Raw genomic sequence first — 18,271 nt, 5'->3', positions numbered from 1 at the left:
AAAATCTCCTAGTTCAAACAGTATCACAAGAACTTGAAGAGGAAGGAAAAATCATATTGGAACCTGAAGCAGTCACAGAAACAAGAACTATACAGCTATGAAATCGATCAATTTCAAAGCATCTCATCAAGTGGAAGAACTTACCCACTAAAGATTCCACATGGGAGTATTAGAATTTTATACAAAAGCATCCAGAACTACTCAAGCGTTGAGAAAAACACTTTTATGAAGGAGAGCAACATGTTAGGTCCTTTAATACTAGTGTATTCCCTTATTATTATTGTCATTGTAGTCCCTTATTGTTATTGTTGTGCCCATGTTGTCCCCATATTGTTATTATTGTGCCCCATAGAAGCCCACTATTGTTATTCTTGTGCACTTAGATTATTATTGTTATGTCAGGTTTGATTATATTGTGACCCCTTAGAGTCCTATATATAGAAAGGAGGTCTTTTCATTTTTATCATCCAAGAATTATTCATTTGTGTAATGTAAAGGAGGTTTCCCCCCTTGAAGAGGTTGATTTTGAAGTCGTTGATCTATATTTTCTTTTATTTTGTGAGTTGGTTGCATAACATATTGAGATCCCACATTCATGCTTGGAGTATGGCACAGGGGTGATTGGCTGAAAGAAATATTTGGTCCATCCCAATCTATGGTTGGGTGGTATGGGAAGTCCCTAACTTGGTTAGATTTTCACAAGTTAATAAGAGTATTTTTCTATTATAATCTATGATAAATTGTACTTGTTATTATGATGTTTTGGTGGTGTAGGTTTTAACCACGTACAAAAATTGCCTACATACGAATTCTAAAACATAGAAAATAAACAATGCGAGAGCACAACACATAAAACACATACACATAAAGATTTTCCCCTAGATCCCAAAACCAGGACTACCAACTTGATTTTTCATTATTTTTCTTTAAATGTTACAATACATATTTATACATGCCGAAGCATCCAATACCATGGACCGAAAAACCATTGCATCCAAAACCATGGACCAAAAACCATCGCATCGAAAACCATGTGCAAAAACCATGCACAAAACCATAGGTAGGTCTGCCCAACCTAATATAGGGTCCCAAAAAAAAATTCTCGGGCTGCAACCTTGGACCCCGTAGAGGGGGGCTACCCACCCCCCTCAAACCCCCTAGATAGTGGGGGCTATCGCCCCCCTGTAACCCCCCCACTGCGCAATCAGTGCAATGAAGGGGGGGCTCTGCCCCCGCTCTAACCTCCAAGTTAACTATATGCGCTAGTCATCGAAAGAATATAACAGAACCCAATAGGTGGTTCTTCTTTCATGGTTATTAAAGAGGTTATATGGTGATTATAAGCATAGATTTTTAATGTTCTCTAGCTATGACTTGTTAAGGATTTTTTAAGTATATAAATTGTCGAATGCATGGACTAACAAGTTTCATTACAAATAATATGAGAGGGAATCAGAAATTTTAGATGAATATCAGATGGATAAAAAAATATTATAATCAAGTATGCATTCATGACCTGTATCTCACATGTTCACCAAATGTTTGACGAAACAACCATTATGGTTAGGCCTAGTTAGGTCAAGTTTTGTTCAAATTTTGTATGAACAACTTTGTTACTATGTCATTTATCATTATGAGAAGTTATAGGTAGTGGTCTTGGGACCATATTCTTTAAACTAGAGGATTTGGGCTTCAACCACATGGAATTAGTATTGTGCATGAAATTGGAGGGTCATAACCACACCCTTGTAGGCTTGTGCACTTGATTCGGGTGTTAGGTCTGAGAAAAATAGCTTTAGCTTAGGGCTTGGTCACCTAGGGTGATTCTTTGGCTTTTGAGTTTCCTGTAAGCCTTGAGGGATGTCTGTGAGTTGTCAGTCATTTCCCCACTTCCATAATTGAAGCTTGGAGGTTGAGTGATGTCATATTAACTCTACAACTCATATTTACCCTGGTAGGGCAGTGAAATTGGGTAAAATGTGGGAGGGGATGGTTGAAAGGTGGTATTAGAGCATGGTTAGAATACTTGGAATAGATGGACTAGATGCATGTTGTTATGCATGCATTGTCATGGTTCTGGTTATCATGCATGAGGTCATTGTATGTAGTTACTATTATCATGCATGATGTCAATATATTGACATGATTATGTATATACATGTATCGTTCTAATATGGAATGATTTTGTAGACATTAGGGGAATTTCAAGATCTAAAATGGGCCTCCTAAGAACAATGTACAACCAAAGTAAACTTTATAAAAACCAATAGGATTCTAGATGATGATGTCAATCATGGCAGATGATTCACCATCTTTGGAGTAAAAAAGTAAAAAGATTATAAAATGATAAAACTACTTTTTCAACTCGTATTTTCAACTTATCTCCCTAAGATTTTACTCAAATTTAGAGTGGGAGTACTTGTTGGATGCAAAATTTAATTCCTCATCCAAGGAGTACCCATGTTGCATATTTTTGATGGACTCTACTACATGAAAAATGAGAAATAAATGAAAAAATATGATTGCAATAATGGTTTTATTGTATTTCTCATATTTTGTGTAGTATGCTCCATCAAAAGTATGCAACATGTGTACTCCTTGGATGAGGAATCAATTTTTTCATCCAATGAGTTTTTCGGCTCGAAATTTGAGTAAACCGATTGGGAGATAAGTTGAAAATAGGAGTTGAAAAAATAGTTTTTTATTTTTTCCCTCTAAATTCTGATGATGTAATCTAATCTTAATTTATTATTTCCACTTTTATTTTATAATTTATTTAGGAGGCCCATTTTAGACATAAAAAATCCCCTAATGTGAGATAGCCTCCCCTGAACATCAATGAGGTATGTTGACTATGTTTATATTTTGTTATATGACATGGTATGTTTGTAGGAAGAAGAAGATCATAGATTAATAGCAGAATGATGGATTACAATTCACGTGACTCTCCTTATAGATCATATGAGAAATCATGAGATGAGTACTCTTGTGACATAACAAATAGCTTGAGAAGTCTAAAGGTATAAATTAGAAGTTGCAAGGCAGATAATGAAAGGATCATTCAGTCATAGGAAACAGTTGCCAGGGCAAAGGAAAAGCAAGAAAAAGTAAATGCATTTATACGCCATAGCTTATCATATTTACAGATACAAGGAAAACCACAAATCAGTTATGGACAATAGGATAGGACTAATGGGGGATATGGTAGAAGGTCTCATGGAGGACACAGGTTAGACATGGATGACACAATTAGATATGTTGGGCTCTTGGATACACTTGAAAAGAGAGGCAGTGGTTATGGGTTCTATTCTACCTCTGGTTGATACATGTATTATTGTCATCATCGATATCATCCTTACAAGAGGAGTGAGAGGGTACACCTGTTAGATGAGTTCAAGAAAGACAAGCCTCCTGCATTTGATGGTGAGATGAAAAAAATGGAATATGTAGAGGCATGGCTACTTGGGATGAAGAAGTTCTTTGAGTTGCGTGATTATACAGAGAACATGAAAGCCATGATAGTTATTTTCATTCTTGAGGGAAAGGTGGAAATCTGGTGGGAAAATTTGAAGTGTGTTAGAGGCATCAGGATAGAGGAGTTGAGTTGGCATGAGTTAAAAAGACACTTTCAAAAAAATTACTTGTCAGGGAGATACTATGATAGCAAGGCTAAGATTTTCTATGAGTTAAACATGGGATCTATGACAAATGAATCATATATGACTAAGTTTCTGGAATTGTTGAGGTATGTGCCTTACCTCAATGATGAGAAGACGAAGGTTCAGATATTTATTAGTCGACTTTCATTAGTATTCAAGGATCTAATTGAGTATGATGAGCCTCAATCATTGGAAGAAGTCATTTGGAAGTTGAAGCAATGTTATGACAAATCAAAGCATAATTTGATCCTAATAATGAATGGAAAGGAAATGAATAGACCAATGAAAAGTGGCCACCCTAGCGAGAAAGACCTCAGGATGTGGGTGAGAAAGAAAATGTGGCTCCATACAAGAAGTTTAATGCGGCTGAGAAAGGAAATGGACCTCAGCCTCGAGAGTAGCAGAATAAGTGTAGTGGAAAATAACCATTGCATTGTTAGATTTGTGAAATATATCATTACAAGAATGAGTATTCGTTGTATGAAGGTTGTAGAACTCAGATCTATAGCTCTCGGGAGGAACAGGTAGTTGGGGATGTGAGCCAGAGAATTCCTCGAATCTATGCAACATTTTATAACAAGCAAGGGGATATTTAGGCATCCATTATTAAGATGGAAGGTAAGCTCTGTGATCAAGTTGTTTCTATTTTTATTGATATTAGATCCAATTATAATTATGTTAATCATGGCCTCATGGATAAGTGTGGCCTGAGAAAGGAAGTGCATGCAAAGTATTGGTTCATTCAACTAGATATAGGTACGAAGAAAAAAGTTCATCACTGGGTGAGAGCTTGTGAATTTGAGGTGAATGGTATGCCTATATCAACTCATCTAAATGAGCTTCCATTGGGTTCATAAAGTATGTTTTTGGGTATGGATTGGTTGTACCTTCAGAGGACCAAGGTAGATTGTTGTGAGAAGGCCATTGAGTGCTTGGATGATGATGGAGTGAAGAGAATCTTATAGGGTAATAAGAAGTCTACATTAGTGAGAATCATTACAACTATGTAGGAAAATAATAGTTGCAAGAAAGGGTGTGTATTATTTGCAGTGCATATTTCTAGTGACAAAGGGAAGGATGTTGAGGGTGTTGAAGTCTTGAAGAGGTATTTGATTTTACAATAGGATTAGGATGTATTTCCAACAAATATTTTAGATCTTCCACCTCATAGAGAAGTGGAATTCTCTACTAAGTTTGTACTAGGAGAAACACCAACATCAAAGGAACCTTACAGGATGAGCACTCTAGAATTAGTAGAACTGAGTTGTAGTGAAAGGAAATCTTTGATAAGGGATACATTAGGCCAAGTGTATCACCTTGGGGTGCACCAGTGTTGTTTGTGAAGAGGAAGGACAACACTCTTAGCTTGTAAATTAATTATAGACAGTTGAACAAGGTGATGATCAAGAACATGTATCCATTTCCGATGATCAATGATTTATTTGACTGGTTGAAGGGAACAACAATGTTCTCGAAGATTGATTTGAGATCAATATATCATCGGGTGCACATCAAAGAAGTGGAAATTTACAAGGCTACATTCCATAATAGGTATGGGCATTATGAGGTTGCTGTGATTCCTTTTGGTTTGACCAATGCTCCAACTACTTTCATGTGTTTGATGAATAATGTATTGAATCCTTATTTAGACAAGTTTGTGATAGTATTCATTGATGATATATTGATATATTCTAAGAATGAGGAGCAGAAAGCAAAACACCTAGGAACAACATTAATATTGTCGAAAGAAAATTAGTTGTATGCCAAGCTTAGTAAGTGCAGTTTCTTTCAGACAAAATTTCATTACTTGGGACATGTTGTTTCCAAGGAAGGTATAACAAGGGACTCAGAAAATATCAGAGCTATCATGGAATGGGAAGCCCCTAGGATTGTGGATGAGGTCAGATCATTCATGGGATTAGCAGATTATTATAGGAATTTCATTAAGAAATTCTCATAGATTTCCTATCCTATTTCATCTTTACAGAGGAAACAAAATAAATTTGAATGGATAAAGGAATGTACGTCTAGTTTTGAGCAGTTGAAGCAATTTCTTATAAGTGCTCTAGTTCTAAAGATTGCATATATAGATAAAGAGTTCGTGGTGTGCACATATGTTTGCAAGAGAGGACTTGGTGGATTCTTCATGCAAGAGGGATAGGTGGTATGGTACGATTCAAGGAAACTAAATTAGAATGAGCACAATTATGTGACTCGTGATCTTGATTTGGTAGAGATCATTCATGCATTGAAGATGTGAAGGCAATATCTTCTTGGCAAGAGGTTTGTTTTGATGAGTAATCATAGTCAGTTGAGTTACTTATTTGAAAAATCTAATATGAATGCCAGGAAATATAGATGGTTTTCCATGCTCAATGATTTTGACTTAGAGATCTAATACATTAAGGGTAAACAGAACATGGTTTCAGATTCTCTTAGTAGAAGAGTGTCGGTAAATCACATTTCAACTTTGAGTTCATACGTGACCGATTTGTAGGAGCAGATCTTGTGGGTAGGACAACAGGATGACAGATTCCAACAACTTAAGCACATGTTACATCAGTAGAGTATAGATGATTAGGATTTGAATTATCATCTCACAACAGATGGTTTGGTGAGATTTAGGTACATGATCTATGTGCCAAACAATCGTGAAATCAGGAAGCTTGTATTGAGATAATTTCATGTCAATACATATTCAAGTCACTATACATATCAAGAGACATTGAAAGTGGTCAAGAAGTTATACCATTGGTCGAACTTGAAAAAGGAAGTGGTTGATTTTGTGGCTAGATGTTTGGATTGTGAACAAGTAAAAGTAGAGGGGAAGAATCCAGGCAGTTTCTTGCATCCAATTCCAATTCTAGAGTGGAAATGGGAGGTCATTTTGATGGACTATATTGCAAGTTTTCCAAGGACATCGAAGGAACATGATTCCATTATGGTTGTGGTTGATAGGTTGACCAAGATAGCTCACTTAATTCTAGCAAAGTCTACTATTTCAGCTAGTGAAGTAGCTCATGTCTTCATTAGGGAGATAGTAAGATTGCATTTTGTTCCTAAGAATATCATATCAGATAGAGATGCCAAGTTAATTTCCATGTTTTTGAAGGATTTGTTTACAGGTTTGGGGAAAAAGTTGGCTTTTAGTAAAACCTATCATCCACGAACATATGGACAAATAGAGAGGGTTAACAAGATTCTTGAGGATATGTTGAGGATGTATGTCATGCACCAACAAAGGATGTGGTAAGACTATCTTCCACTGGTATATTTTTCATACAATAATGGATATTAGGAGTCCTTGAGTATGAGTCAATTTGAGTCACTTTAAATGTGGATTTGTAATACTCCCATTAGCTGGAGTGATCCAGTGAACAGGGTATTGATTGGACCAGACGTTGGGAGAGATGGAACAAGAAAAATGTATGTTATCAAGAAGAATATAAAAGAAACACAAGACAAGCATAAGAGGTATACAGATTAGCATATGGCATTCAAGGATTTTTAGGTTGGGGAGCATGTCTACATGCACATCAAGACCAGGAGGTGTTACTTGAGGATTGGGTCATGTTCGAAACTAGCACCTCGATATTGTTGGCATTTTAAGATCCTCAAAAGGATTGGAATAGTGGCCTACAAAATTGCACCACTACCAATAGTGAAATATGTTTTCCATGTTTTATTACTTAAGAGATATGTGAAAGATGTCGATTATGTGATTGAATGGTATATATTGTAGGTGGAACTAGAAGGAGAATTCCAGCTAGAACCTCAGTGCATATTACAATGGAAAGAACTAATGCTTCATCATAGATAAATTGAGCAAGTTAAACTGCATTGGAATCACTTTGGGCTCAACAAAGCTACATGGGAGATGGTTGATCAGATGCAGGCTTTATATCCTTCATTATTTTCTAGTAGAGGCAAAGGGATTTTGGTATATGTAAATATCTAGGTATGGTTGTTATTATAAATATCACAATGAGTTATGTTAAAAAGCTTTAGTAAGAGGTATGATTGTCATGTTGTCATGTTCGTCATGCTGGTTTTTATTTTTAGCAGTTTTGTTATGAAACTAGCTCACAAAATAGAAGAAGAGATAGATCAACGACTTCAAAATAAGCCTCTTTGAGGCAGAAACCTCCTTTACATCATACAAATGAACAATTATTGGATGATACAAATTAAAAGACCTCCTTTCTATATTTAGGAGTCTAAGGTGTCACAATATAATCAAAGTCAACATAACAATTATAATGTAAAGGTACAATAATAAAAATAATGGGCTTCTATGGGGCACAATAATAACAATATGAGGACTACATGGTCACAACAATATAATAAGGGAGTTGCAGTAATAACAATAAGGGGCTACACTAGTAGTATAGGGACCTAACATGCCCTCTCCTTCAAAAAAGTCTTTTCCTCAACGCTTGAGTAGTTATGGATGCTTATGTATAAAATTCTCATCCTCCCATTTAGAATATTCAATGGTTAAGTTCTTACACTTGATGAGATACTCTGAAATTGATCGATTTCATATGTACATGTTCTTGATTCTGTAACTGCTTCAGGTTCTAATATGATTTTTCCTTCCTCTCCAAGTTCCGGCAATATTGTTTGAACTGGGAGCTTGTCACCTATAACCTTCTTTAAGCATGAAACATGGAGAAATGGGTGCACCGAGGAAGATGCAGGAATCTCCAATTTGTAGTTTATAGCACCAGTCTTTTGTAACACCTTCTAAGGACCATATTAATTTGGTGATAATTTCTTATCCTTCTTAGCTTGCTTGAGGGACATTTGTTTGTATGGTTCTAGCTATAAATATACCTAGTTGCCTACATCAAAACTTCTTTTGCTACGATGTTGATCTGCATTTTCTTTCATTCAATTCTACAACAAAGTGAGATTATACTTTAAGAGTTGGAGAAATTTTTGTTTATGCTCGATGTAATCTTCCACTTCTTCATCCTTAGAATTATTTTCCAAGACTTTTTCAAGATTTGTAGAAATAGATGATTTCACAGTTTTAACCTCCAGTGAACATAATTGTGCAATTATGCCTCGTGGTTCTTCCTTTAGAAGATTTTTCATGTTGTTAAATTCAATTATATTTCATGGTTTCCCAACGATTCCCCTTAATTAAACTTCATTTCCTTCAAAAAAAAATTCCAAAAAAGTTCTTGAAAATTAAAAGCAATCGTACCCAAAGATTGCAACTGTTGGACTCCTGATACAACATCAACACCACCCATTGGAATGGAAAGAATTGGACTATTCAATACATATTCTCCCATGGATAGCTTGATATTATGGCACTTTACATAGCAATGTATGGTTCCTCCATTTGCAATCATCACTTGACGCTTTAGTCTTGGATATAGGAAGCAATTCAATTCCTTGACTATCTTACAATGAATAAAATTATGGGTACTACCTGAATCAATCAACACTATTAACTTTTTCTTCTTGATATGTCCTTCTATATTGAGAGTTTGAGGGGTGGTAATTCTTTTTCAATGTATTACAATATATGGTAAGATTCATTTCTTCTTTCTCTGGGGTTGGTTCCTGGTTTATATCCTCTTCTTTTGACGTTTCTTATATTTTTTCTTCCTTCTCTTCCCAATCTGTGTAAATTAATTTCTTCTCATCAAACTTATGACCCTTACTGTATTTTCTATCACAACTGTAACAAAACTCTTTTTCTCTCTTTTTTTCTAATTTTTGTGGTGTCAACCTTGTAGGTTGTGGAAGGCTAAGAGTGACGACACTTCCATCGTTACAGTGGTGAGTGGTAGGATTCCTTGTTGCCATAATTTTTCTTTCAATTTTTGTTTCCAACTTGAATTCCTTCTTCAATGAATTAGGTTCCCAAAGATGAATATCATGTTAAATGTTATCCTTTAAATTCCCTATAAGGACATCAACCATATGCTCCTCTAGAATATCATTTATCCTTATATTCAATTTTTGGAAGTCCTCAATGTGCTCCACCATTGACCCCTTTTGTTCGAGATTTATTAATTTACTAAAGAAGGTGTTTCTCTTTGTATCCTTATAATGTGCTATCATTTCCTCCATAAAAATTGAGAAGGTGACAAGTGGTTTACGATAAAAAAACCATCTATACTATACAAACTGATTGGGTTCTAAATATAAATATGCAATACGTACCTTTTGTGAGGGTCGCACATCATGTAGATCAAAATATTTCTCCATATATAGTATCCAAGTTACTGGATCCTTGCCATCAAACTTCCTCATATCTATCTTTGGAATGTGGTGGTTCTTAAACCCCACATTGGAGTCTCTAAAATCATAATTGATATTCCTTTTGTCTTCATCATGATTTTCATGGATTTCCCTGTCACCACTAGGACACCTTCTTCTAGAGACTTTGCAAAGCCTTCCTTCAACTCTTCTATATTGACATTCATCATTTCTTCCATGTCTTCTTTTAAACCATAATTCAAAACTTCGATGTCCCTCTTTATACCACATATCTTAAAATTCATCATGGCTTCCAATTCATTTCTTGTTACTTTTTACGAGAGCAAAATTTGTTGCACTTGGCCTAGCAATTTTGATATATCATGTTTCATTTCTTCCTCTTCTTCATGTGTCATTGTAGAGATTTTGGGTTTATTATTAGGTGTTTCCATTTTATTTCTTTGGGTCATCAATTAATGATATTTATGCTTCACTATGCCCTTTGAATCACTTCAAACTAATTTTTCAAAAAAAACTTATGCAAATTTTTAAAATGACTACATACCTTCTTTTTCCGCTTTGTAAGAGCTTGATATTGAATCTATTGTATCTCCGTGATTTTGGATCTCCAAGGTTTAAATTTTCTTTGTGTGGTATCCCTATGAGTTCTCCTTATAACCCCAAAAGTTTGATTGAGATTGTATTCACTGAGAAATATTTATGCCAACTCTCACATGATGGTCTAATTATATACTTTTTCAGTAGAGTGAACTTTTATGAAGTACGACGTGTCACTTTTTCAACTTTCGGCCCTGAAAATGGTAAACAACTAACTACAATCCATCTTCTTTCTGTAAATTTTCACTACATTTGAATCAGATGATCAAAAAGAACATTGTGACGATTTTCCTTGGGTCACCTATTTGAGATGGAATTCAGGGGCCTAAAAAAACCCTAACTTCCTTATCTCATATCATCAAAACTATTGAGAGAAAAGATATGAAATTCAAAAAATAAGCTCATCACAATTTCATCTCAAATGAGTTTTAATTTCATCTTTTGAAACTTCGTAGAAATAACATTATAATGAAAATTCCACCGTGACCTATTTGAAGCAGCGAAAACCTAGAATCTAAAGCTCTGATACCAAATGTCATGAAACAAACTAAAAAAATAGAAGAAGAGATAGCTCAACAAATTAAAAATAAGCCTCTTTGAGGGGGTAACCTCCTTCACATTAGACAAATGAGAAATTCTTGGATGATACAAATGCCAAGACCTCCTTTCTATATATAGGAGTCTAAGGGGTCACAATATAATTAGAGCTGACATAACAATAATAATGTAAGGACACAAAAATAACAATAGTGGGTTTCTATGGGGCACAATAATAACAATATGTGGACTACATGGGCACGAAAATACAATAAGGGGGTTGCACTAATAAAAATAAGGGGCTACACTAGTAGTATAGGGACCTAACATGTTTGTTATTGTATGTACTGCATTGAGCTAAGTTATAAAGCTTCATAGGCAGTATGTTTTGGTTTTAGTAGTTTTGTTGGTCATAGGTGTCATTGAACACTAAGGATGGTATTCCCCCAACGGGGAGCAGATTTTGATAGCTCCAAGCTAAAATCTCATGTAATAAAGGATAATAAATGTAAAATAAGACCAAGGTCATGGGACATATATTCCAAGTTGAATGTTGGGAAAAACATCATAGTTGGAGTCACTTATTGTTTATTGTGGCTAAGGAAATTAGCAAGGGAATTGACAAAGGAATTGGAAAACACAAAGAGGAATTAATGAAAATTTAATTATGAAAATAAAAGAAAATAGGAGAAAAGGGAGATGAAGCATCACAATTAGCATGGCAGGGAAATTGAAGCAAAAATGAAGGAAAATGAATAAAAATAGAGGCCTCAATGATAAAAAGGAATTTGAGGACATGTTCACAGCTTTTTGTCAGTTTGGTTTTGGATTTTTCTTTAGAGAGGAGAAAATCACCAAGAGAAGAAAGAAGGAAAGCAAGAAAAGGAAGCAAAGGGAAAAGAAAGGAAAGCAAGGACAAGTAATGAAGGTTGGATCAAGCAACTGTAGTAGGAGGATTTTTTAGGTAACAGGTTGCATGTGCGATTTTCTAGTTGAGGTGTTAATGCATGGGAGATGCATTTGTTTATTTGGTTCATTTTTTGTTATTGGAACGAGATTTTCCTAGTTTGATAATGATTTAGCCTTTCCTTGCCATTTCCTCAATAGGCATGGTGTGATTGAATTCTTTTCTGGTTGAGCTTTGGATTGTCGAAAGGTTTTGGAAACGAGTGAGGTGGTCTCATAGAAATTCCCAAGGGTTGGGGGTGGAGGTGGTTTAGCCTCTAGGAAGCCCTCAACAGGTGGGTAGAGACAAGAAAATTCCACAAGGTAATGGTGAAGAAACTTTGAGGCATCCAAGCTTGTTTTTGATTTGTGATCCCTTGACCGGTTTTGGCGAGATCATAGTAGCTTGAGGGTGGAGCTGGTTTAATCTTAGGAAAGACCTGATTGCTTATGTCTTCAGGTACCACATTAATGTTGTTGTCTTGGGGGGTCTTGACCAAAGTTAGGAGTTAGTTGTGCCAACCAACATAGCCCTACACTACTAGCCCTTTTGGTAACAACTCCCGTAGCACAGGTTACAATCTCACCCTAAGCAGTATGGGGGGATTCACGAACCAAGTTTCTGCATCAAGAGACTAGTGTGATATCTTCCAACACCTTAGATCTGTCTCCACATAGATCAACATATTCCTAGGGATCATCATTGTAACTCTTTTAAAATGGCCTTCAGACCTTCATGAAGGTCTACGATCAGTCCTTGCCGACCTTTAACAGTCGATCTATCTACTTACGCGCATTAGAAAGAAATCCTAAATTGGCTTTTGCACATATCTACTTAATTTGTTAGTAATCATAAGAGAAATCATCACAGACTTTGCGCAAGTGTTTAAACATGCATTGCATACATTATTAGGACTGATTCAAGATAATCGTGTAGCATTTAATCAATATTTCAGAAAACAATTCATTTATCAGTGGTATATAGCATAAATAGAGATGAAAAGAAATACTCAATAATTATTCGGAAACATCTCTTCATTGATCTTCAATTTAAGGATTACAGACTCAAACTTCCCTGTGAACATTGCTGCAGGGGTCCATGCACTTAGTTGCAGACTCTACCTAGGCCTCCATGCAATCAACTGCGGAGCCTCCCTTTCTCTACCTAAGCGTAGGAGGTAGAGCCCTCCTGCCTTAGCTTCTACCCAAGGCTCTTCAGTGAACCAAATACTCTGTCTTGGTTCCATCTAGTTACCTCTTCCCTTTGCTAAGACTCAACTATTTATAGACTTTTTTCATACAATTCCATGGTTTGTGGACCATGGGTGAATCTCAAAACTGACTTAGAAATTTACTTAAAATAAGGGGCTAAGCCCCTTTGACTTTTATTCAACTACATGCTCCTCGTCCACAAATCATAGAAACTTTACATCTTTTACAAATTTTGTTACAAAAAAACTAATAATTAATTCCTTTCTGTCACTAGGGACCGCATCCCAACAGGCCCCCAACACAAAGATTGTGACTCACCCTCGAGTCACTGAGCTCGTTGTTCTACTTTCTGGTGGAGTTCACTAAATTCTTTAGTCAATGCTTGGAGCTCCATTGTACTCTTTTCTACCTCGTTCTGCATCTCCTAGACCAGATTCTCCGTGGTTGGCCCCTCTACTACCAGCTGCGTAGTCCTCTGCATCTGTTACATAGCCTTCAACTTCTCAATAACTATCTGTGAGAACTAGCTGGCTTCCTCTATCCAAGGCTCAAGCCATGTGGTGAGCATAGACTTCTTTGTCTGCAATCCCTGAATGTGTAACAACATTTTCTTACCTTCCTGTAAGCGCACAAAATCCTGGACTTGTGCCAACTTCTACGCTCTCATGCTGATTTCATCATACTGTTGTTGGGCTTCCCTAAGCTCCATGCTTAATTGTTGTAGCGTAGGATCCTCCTGCAATGTATCCTAGAGGCCTAGTGCTTGAGTGAAGAGGTTTTCATACCCTTGAACAATGACAACTAGTCAAGCCATGGATTCTTTAATCATCGCGTTCCTTTGTTCCCGAACCTCTGACAACTTGGCTATCTGGATCCTGAGGTTGAAACCCACCTTGTTGACATTATCCTTCAAAATGCAGACTGCAGAAGCCAATTTTCTTACCTTGGTTGAAGGGTCTACATCATTAGGTATACCTAACTCAGGTACAGATTTGCAGTCCTGCTCAATTGTTGCGACCAGATTCTGACATTGTGTGCACAACTCCTCCTGCTCCTTCAAGGCCTGAGTATTTTCCATGAAAAGCTGCCAATTTTTAGCTTTGAACTCATTGATGGCAGTGAGTGCACTATGTTCTCTGATCCTAAGCTTCTCCATGACCCCCTCATGTAGTGCATGTATATACTCAAGTGGAAGCACGATAGGGTTCAACCCCATGTTTTTTATTGTGTGAAGCATCGCATGCAACTCCTCCGTCTACGTGTGGACTGACCCTTCATGAAAAGGAAAGATTATTACTTCCTGAGGCCAGTCTATCTCTAATAATGCACTCCTCCCTTGTGTTAGGCTAGCTTGCATGCCACTTGCCTTCCCTACATTTACCTGAATTTTTCTCTCTTGTATCTACAGCTCGCCCAAATCCTTCTGGATGCTCCCAAGCATCTGCATATATTGCTGCTCGAAGTTCTGTAGAACCTTTGTCGTGGTGTCCATAATTTTTTCATCGATCTCATTGATATTTTCCTCTTTCAGCACCATGGGATCCAAATGTGCCTACTTGTCATACTTTTGTTTCTTTTAATGCCCACTTTGTTGCTCTTGCGTCTGCTTCTTCAAGATGAAAGGAGTTGTTTTCTCTTCACCATCACCTCCTCCTTGCTCAAACATTTCTTGCTCATTGGTGTGATGGGAAGAAGATTGTTCATTTTCCTTTGCATCCTTCTACTCACGCTTTGCCAAGGCCTTGGTAGCACGCTCCTTTTCCAGACGAGCCTTCTCTGGCGCTGTCGTAGCAACCTCCTTATTTTGTGTAGCTAAGGTGCGTCCAACCTGCTCAGCAGTGTTCTTCCACTTCTGCGCAGCCAAGCTCTTTGTGCCTATGCTTGTGCCTGCATCTAACTCTGTAGGCATGCACCATTCCTGTGGACACAACCCCATGAATTCGTGGATGTCTATGTCTGTCAACATATAAGGAAACATGGGACATTTCTACTCAGGGTCTTTGCTCGCTTTGATCGAGACATTGTGAAAATCAGATTTGAATTATGCATAAGCCGAGAGCTGTGTGTACAAGGTGGGGGACAATATTTCCTGTTGGCTAATCGCCATGTGCATGCCCATCTCCATGAACACCCAAAAGATATTTGACTCCTTAACCCGTTCTGGATCTTTTGATGCCCATAACGAGGCAAACTATGCTGCCTCGGTTAATTCCTCTTTGTGCGGAGGAAACTGGCTATACTACCAAGAAACCAAAACAATGGATAATAATAGCCAGGCATAATGAAATGGTTGGCTCTCCTCCTGGGCCTCGCGAGATTTTGAGAGGAACTCCTAACATAGATACTCGACCCAGTTGTTGATCCGAATGGAAAATGGCATTAACCCATGGTATTCGTCCACCCATGCCATTCATCCACCCATGGAATTTACCCATGGTATTGTAAGTGGCATCCACCCATGGTATTGTAAGTGACATCCAACGATGGTATTCATTCAGCCATGGAATTTACCCATGGTATTGTAACCAAAAAATACTATAAGTAGCAAGTCACATTTTGTAAAAGGACAAATTATCCTCCACCATATAGCTTTCACAGTTATTCTTCGTTTTAATAAAAAGTTTGTTTGTGGTTTTATTTACTGTGTGTTCACTCATTTTCTTTCTTGCATTGCAATTTTTCAGATCTTGGGGCCTCCCCTCCACCAAAAATCTAGATCAGTGGTATCAGAGCAGGTTACGATTCCATGGGAATGAGGGGTTAATGCATATTTTAGTTTTAAATTTTTGTAGAAATATTAAACAAAATTCAGGCATGTGTACATCCTCCGCAGAGGATTTTCTTCGGCTAAGCGGGAATAACTTTTCTTTTTTCATTTTTTTGGAGGAATGTTTTTGGGTGTCGAGTTTGTAGATCAGATCTGAAATTTTTGGTGCAAAATTTACAAAAAAAATAACAAATCTAGATTCCTTGTGAAAAAATACCCAAATTCAAAAAAACATTCAGCCGAATCAAAGTTTGGATGTGGGAGATAACGTTGATTGAAAATCAGCTATGTTGTAGAATGTTTTCTAATGACAACTGGTGGACAACGAATCTCCTAATATTTTTTGTAGTTTCTATGCCAAATTTCAGAACAATGATTGCATATATGATCGCCTCTTGAAAAATCGCTCAATTTAAAAAAAAATGGGTCGAATCGGAGTTTGGATGTGGGATATATCGCTGATTTCAAATCAACTATTTTTTTTAGAACTTTTGTAACGGTGAAAATGTTGTAGCATGAATATGAGATTCTAGAGTGTCCGGATAAGGATTTCCAACACATGGGAAGATGCAAAATGGTCCTTCTGTTTCCAAAAAAAGGTTATAATAAATATTCTAAGTTATATTAACTGAGTTATGTCCATTTTAATATTGGAGCAACATTCGAGGCAGGTTCCATTTGGAGACATGCCATCCCACCTCGCTTTAGTAGGAACCTTCTTCACATTCATTAGTTTCAAAATAGTAGCATTCCCTCCCGCCCCAGGCTATGTAGGCACTTACTACTTCATCAAAAACTAACATCATGATTATGGGTCAACCACACAAAATCTTTGTCATCAAAGTCCATTTGCTAGGCCGCACATTGTTAGTATCATAGTTAGTCACAAAAATTACAGTGTATCTCTATCCTCGAATCTTCATTTTTCATTGTTATAGGTAATCCACAAACCCACACTTCATCGGAGTCCATTTTCTAGGCAACACACTATCAGTATCACAGTTAGTCACACGCATTATAGGGTATCTCTATCCTCGGATCTTTGTTCATCATGGTTATGTGTCATCCGCAAACCCACACTTCATTAAAGTCCATTTGCTAGGCCGCACACTATCTGTATCGCAGTTGTTCACAAGCACTATAGGCTATCTCTATCCTCGGATCTTCATTCATCATGGTTATGGATTAAGCACATGAAACCCTTCTTTTCATTGGCTCTTCATATTCAACAAAGGCTTTGCAGGAGGGAACCTCATGCAATGGAGACCATTTCTTCTTAAGGAGGGAGGAATGATCTGAATGGAAATTGGCATGAACCCATGGTATTCATCCACCCATGTTATTCATCCATCAATGGAATTTACCCATGGTATTGTAAGTGGCATCCACGAATGGTATTTATGCACCCATACTATTGTAAGTGACATCCACCCATGGTATTCATTCACCCATGGAATCTACCCGTGGTATTGTAACCAAAAAATACTATAAGTAACAAGTCACATTTTGTAAAAGGACAAATTAATATCCACCACAATGTAGCATTCACAGTTATTCTCCATTTTAATAAAAAGCTTCTTTATGGTTTTAGTTACCGTGTGCTTTCTCATTTTCTTTCTGGCATTGTAGTTTTTCAGATCTTGGGGGCCTCCCCCCGGGAACTTCATCCATGCAAAGTTTTCTCATTACCTTTCCTGCTAAGATATGGGAAGCCAACTACACTGGTGGGTCTGATATGGATGTGATAGAATACCCTCACGACTTTTTATCAACCAAAACTCCTTCTTCATCTTTTCTGCCAATTCTTTTTCTCTAGTTTTTCCCCCAAACTCCTTGGTAGGGTTCCCACCTTTGTACGTTAACTTTGTGATCCTATGGATCAACATGTCAGTGATAGGGATATGATCTCCAAGCCATAGGCACCCATCACGCACCAGCATGAGGATATGGCACACACAGACTGTATTAATGGGGGTGCGGTGATAATACGACACCAATAGTAGAATGAGCAGCCCTGACTACTCAACATCATGCACCCACTTCATGGGCTCCAAAGTTGTAACCCCCGTGTCTTGATAGTAGACATTCTACATGTACATGTGAGTCACCAACTGCAGAAAGTTTATGTGGTCCGTGATTTTCGAATATTCCATTTAAAGCAATGGAATGCACACTAGCCTAGGACCTTGGAACATAACTTGCTCAGGAAGCAAAGGTGTTGACACTGAAAATTTTCTTGTAATCGGGATCCTTCATGACCTTCGCTTTTCCCTTGTGTGGAGGGATATAATCAGGCAACCTCGTCATTGTCTCC

General features: G+C 37.2%; 1 pseudogene; it reads right to left on the bottom strand.

Moving 5' to 3' along the window:
* Positions 1-14,346, bottom strand: part of LOC149264677 (putative pre-mRNA-splicing factor ATP-dependent RNA helicase DEAH5 pseudogene) — an 86,185-nt pseudogene extending 71,839 nt beyond the window's left edge.
* Between the last annotated feature and the right edge of the window lie 3,925 nt (positions 14,347-18,271).

The sequence above is a fragment of the Pinus tabuliformis genome, chromosome 6 (genome assembly GCF_031772625.1).
Source record: "Pinus tabuliformis cultivar Carrire ecotype Pingquan chromosome 6, CPIR1, whole genome shotgun sequence".
Taxonomy (NCBI): Eukaryota; Viridiplantae; Streptophyta; class Pinopsida; order Pinales; family Pinaceae; genus Pinus; species Pinus tabuliformis.
Note: the sequence above shows the minus strand (reverse complement) of the source record. Positions and strands in the feature narration are given on the sequence as shown.